At 34.2% G+C, this 5,139-nt stretch overlaps 1 non-coding gene across 1 annotated transcript; it reads right to left on the bottom strand.

Annotated features, from left to right (window-relative positions):
• Nucleotides 1-4,310: 4,310 nt before the first annotated feature.
• TRNAY-GUA (transfer RNA tyrosine (anticodon GUA)) lies at nucleotides 4,311-4,397 on the bottom strand. The gene is given in 2 exon segments: nucleotides 4,311-4,346; nucleotides 4,361-4,397. It is a non-coding gene; the product is annotated as a tRNA-Tyr (tRNA).
• Nucleotides 4,398-5,139: the final 742 nt, after the last annotated feature.

The following is a 5,139-nucleotide window of genomic DNA, read 5'->3' as shown; positions in this document are numbered from 1 at the left end:
TGATTTCTTTCTTTCTTAGTTCCATGTATTTAATGTTTATCATTCAATCTACATTTCCGTATTGCTATTTTTGTTTCTTATTCAAGTGAACTTTTTTTTTACCCAATTGCTTCTTGCGACAAAAATAACATTTTTTACAAAGACCAAACCAAGACAATTTATTTGTCTTTTTATTGGACAGTTGTTATTTACGTCGTGCACTTTCGATAAAGTGTTTTAATATATTAAAAAAAAACAACAAGAAAACAGTGTAATATGTGAAAACAATCAAACTTTTTATCATTTTTGAAAAAATACCTCTCTGGAAGATAAGTAATCGGATCTGTTACTTGCAGCTCAGTGTCTTAACTAGGATTAACACGTATTTCGAGTATATGTTTCAGTTGTTATGAATGAGAATTGATCCAAATTAAGCATATGCCTAACTGCATGTGAATATCTCAGAGTAGATTAGTAAAGCTGAGTAAATAGCATTTGGTTCATCATTAAGGAAGAGTCAAATGTTAGAAAATGGAGCCTCCGTAGTTTAATGAATATAGACGAAGCCATTTGGTCGGAAAGATCTGGGTTCGATTCCATGAGTGACAGAGTGAGATGGTTCTTTCAGTTACGAAAAACAGCCGGTTTGCCTGATTTTCGTCCCTCAAAAGAGGCAAACCGGTCCCGTGAACACACACGCATCTGCAGACACAGGCCTAACCACCTTATCCTCGAGTTACGGTTGCGAAGTCCAAGAATAGTTGGAAGGTCGCGTGCTCTTAAGTTCCTGTTAGGACCACTGATGGATGAAAAATGTTAGTGATTTCTTCTCCGAGCATTTCATGTATTTATACGTTTTATGTTTACGCCAATAAAGTGTCTAAAGTTTGATATTCCTATAAAAGCCTTTACTACTGAGAATTGGAATGTGATAAAAGGTAACATAGAGTTAGATGGAAATACTGGGTAAAAAAATAATTAAGACAAGAAAAATTTGACTTTCGTCGGGGTGGATTTGAACCACGGACCAATGGATAACCGCACTTATATCTACCGTCCACTGCTCTCCCAGCTGAGCTGCCGATGGAGATTTGAATAAATGCTTCTTGTTTCTTCATAACTGCGACCGTTTTTCTTAAAATAGATCATTACGTAAGCAGTTTAACGAGTTGCAAAATACGTGATTCCAATATATTTATGTTTGTTTGTTTTCCTGAACCAAGATTCGCATTTTGTAAAGTATTATGAACGCTTTTGGCTTCGTTATACAATTCAGATGTCATTAAAGAGAATCTCGGATGTGTAAGGATCAGTTCATAAGAAGTAAACCACCAAACCAATATGTGCATAGAAGGAGATTGAATTCAAGCGCTTGCATTTCATGCAAGCGCTTGAATTCAATAATATTTGATGAACTGGTGCTAATACAGTATTTCTGATAATGGATTTTAATCGAAAATATCTTCCAAATATTGGTGTCAGAGAGTCATAGAGTTCCGCTGTGTAAACATCCCTCAAGCATACTTCTTTCTGAAGGATTCAGACTTTCTGTTTTCTAAGCAAAGAAAATACTGGTAAAAAACTTTAATTTCCCATGTGATAAGTTCTTTACAATGGCGATTGCAGAAGATACGTTTCACTAAATGCTTCCAAACAAGCCTTCATCTCCTGGATTAGTCGTCTTCAACTCTACTTATTGAAAATAACTTTGCATCTCCATTTTGGATGTTGATATACTGTATGGTCAAGTTTGGAATCTTACAATCTTGACTATTTAAGTTAGTTATGTTTATTTAGAAATTAAACCGAGTGATCTAAACAGAACGATTCTAATGCCAAACGGTACCCAATTCGAGCAACATTAAGTGTACTGCATCCATTATTATTTCCTGGCATACACAAGTTCATTCCAAAAAACTTTGGCTTGCTTAAAAAAAGCAAGCAAACCATCTAGTAAGCAAACATAATTTAAACACACAATATACTCCCCTTGTATCTTTAGCTTTTGCGACTTTAATTCTAATCAATCAACTGAAAACGAGTGAACTTAACTGAAATGGAAATGGCCTGTTTTTGAAATGAGACTTATCTCAGGTATTGCAGCAATTTAAATGATGGGGAAGGGGGGGTTAACTTCATTCGGTAGCTCAAGTTTTACAAGAGTTTTTTTGCTTCTAGCGCTTCAATTTTGAAATCGAGAATTTTGATTGATACCGTCATGGTTAGTTAGAGGCTGTGGCTTCCAAGTCGCGCTGTGACATGAATATCTGTAAATGGTTTTAGGTGGGGGATGAATTTCAGTGTCCCTTTTGATTACAGTAGCACTGAATCAGAATCACTAAATGCTTCCAAATAAGCCTTCATCTCCTGGATTCGTCGTCTTCAACTCTACTTATTGAAAAGGAAGTGGTTTGAAAAACTTCCCCGAATGCACTACTGAATGATTTCGTCCGTATCCAATCCAACAGCGCTAATTCTCACATGCTATAGGTTTTACCTTTTCGTAGTTGTGATTTGCACTTCGACCCACACGCATGTGCACACGCGTGCATGAGAAATTGACATAGCATTCTCCATCATGAATGTTTAGATAAGTAAATATTGATGAAAACTTAATAACTGTGTGCCTAACATCGGAACCCTTAAAATTAACAACTAAATAAAAATGTTGGCACAGAAAATAAATAATTACCTTTTATTTCTATGTCTTTTCGATCATGACGAAATAAATGCGAAGTCATTCTTATGACCTATTACCATTTATAGACATCTCTAGCGTTTATAGAAGTAATTCTAACCAGTTGGTCAAAATTTTTAAATTATTTTTATGTCATTCAGAGCAACATTAATAAAAAGTCATAAAAATAGAATACCTGATTTATTGTGTAACGTTTAGCATGTGGAACTTGCTTGTCTTCAAACAAGTCATTCAATTTCTTCGTATGAGGAGACTCATAAGAACTATAAAAACAACCGTAAATCAAACATTTATGGTTAAAGTTATTCCTACTTTACCTTATGGAAACACATTAAGGTAATATGTCGCAATAAACGTATCAAAAAGCAAAAGAAATAATTAAAATAGTTTAATATAATTTCAAATTCGGAAAGAATACGAAAAAAAATGTTTTGTAGTATTGATTTTTCGCTCCTTAGCAAAGATTTTTCTAAATTGTACTCAGAAAGATTCTGACTAAATGTATGAGTAAAATGGATTTGTTGATGGTGCAACAGTTCTTTTTTCAGCCATCAATGATGTTGGGAAATGTGCCTTCTAAATGCAATCTTTTATACAAATGATTACATTGACCAGATCTGATAATTACTGAGTAAACATTATCCGTTGTTTGGTGTATTTCAACGCAAACGACTAGTCTAAATCAAAAACGATCCAATTTTATATGTTAAAAATATAATTTAAGCAGTTATAAGTTTTCATAGAAAACTTCATGTTGTTCCTCCATTAGAAGAGCGGACAGCGGTGTTTTTTAAACTTAATGCTTTAGTTGGCTAGTTCAAATCCCTTTTGATCTACTCACTTTTTTATTTTCTCATGTCATCTTTGAATTACAGTTAATTAATTTTTATTATCTTTGACTGACTTCTCAGAGATAAATAAAGTTGTAAAATCTCGCTACTACTAGAATTCATAGGATTAACATGTATTACGAGTACATGTTTCGTTTGTTATGAATGAGAATTGATCCAAATTAAGCATATGCCTAACTGCATGTGAATATATCAGAATAGTTCAATAAAGCTGAGTAAATACATGTGGTACATCATTAAGGAAGAGTAAAATGTTAGTAAAATTGAGCTTCCGTAGCTCAGTCGATATAGACGAAGCCCTTCGTTCGGAACCGACTGGGTTCGATTCCCGTCAGTGACGTGAAGAACCTTTATCTCTTATCTTTCGACGAAAGGTGAATTAGCCGGTCTCTTACGGAGGTAAGAGACCGGCTAATTCACCCAAAAACTCGGGTTTTTTGTCCCCCAGAACAGTAAAACCGGCCTCGTGAACACACGCATCAACAGACATAGGTCACCCCGGGAGGCATAGGGCTAACCACCTTATCCTCGAGTTATGGTTGCGAAGTCCAAGAATAGTTGGAAAGTCGCGGGCGCTTAAGTGCCTCTTAGGACCACTGATGGATGGAAAATGTTAGTAATTTCTTCGCTTAGCATTTCATATATTTATACGTTATATGTTTACGCAAAGATCTAAAGATCGATATTCCTATAAAAAGCCTTGACTACTGAGAATCGCAATGTCATAAAAGGTAACGCAGATTGAGATGAAAATAAATAATTAAGAGGAAAAAAGATTGATTTCCGTCGAGGTGGATTTGAACCACCAACCTATGGATAACCGCATATATATCTACAGTCCACCGCTCTGCCAACTGAGCTATCGACGGAGATATAAATAAGTGCTTCTGGTTCCTTCGAAATGATTTTATATCCTTATCAAAAATATGGGAAAGTATTTTTTTTTTATTGAGACTTTTAATTCCTACATTAGTCTACTGTTATTTATAAATTAAGATTATTATATGAATTTGTGAAGTAATATCTTTAATTTAATCATTATTCTGATAAAAAATGTTTTCCTCTCTTTAATACTTAGCGATATAACATCACGCGGCTCGTTCTACTTTTGAATGATCAATTGTTGGTATTCCACCTTGTTATAAACTGTTCTTATGTAGCCACTGAAGAGTGTTTGTTAGTTTCAGACTGAAATATTTGGCAAATATTAAAATATTCTTGTGTTAACGTGTCTGTAATTCCTAATTCTTATGACCTATTAGCAATTATAGACATGTGTGGCGTTTATAGAATGAATTCTAATCAGCTGGTTATGTATTTGTATTTTTTAAATTATTTTTTATATCATTCAGAAACATTAGTAAAAAGTCATAAAAATAGAATTCCCGATTTAATTGTGTAATGTTTTGGATGTGGAACTTGCTTGTTTTCAAAGAAGTCATTCAATTTCATAAGAACTATGAAAACAACTGTAAAAGTCAAAACTTTATGGCTCGTGTAAAGTTGAAATCTGTCTTTTTTGAGCTAGTTTAAATTCGCTCTAAGCTGGGTTTACAGTAGCTCATTGTTTTATTCCTGTATTACCTTACTGGCATCGGTTCCCAACGTGGT

Source organism: Typopeltis vanoorti, chromosome 2, assembly GCF_054136105.1.
Source record: "Typopeltis vanoorti isolate ZY-2024b chromosome 2, IOZ_Tvanoo_1.0, whole genome shotgun sequence".
Lineage (NCBI taxonomy): Eukaryota > Metazoa > Arthropoda > Arachnida > Uropygi > Thelyphonidae > Typopeltis > Typopeltis vanoorti.
This window is presented reverse-complemented; position numbering and strand designations above follow the sequence as displayed.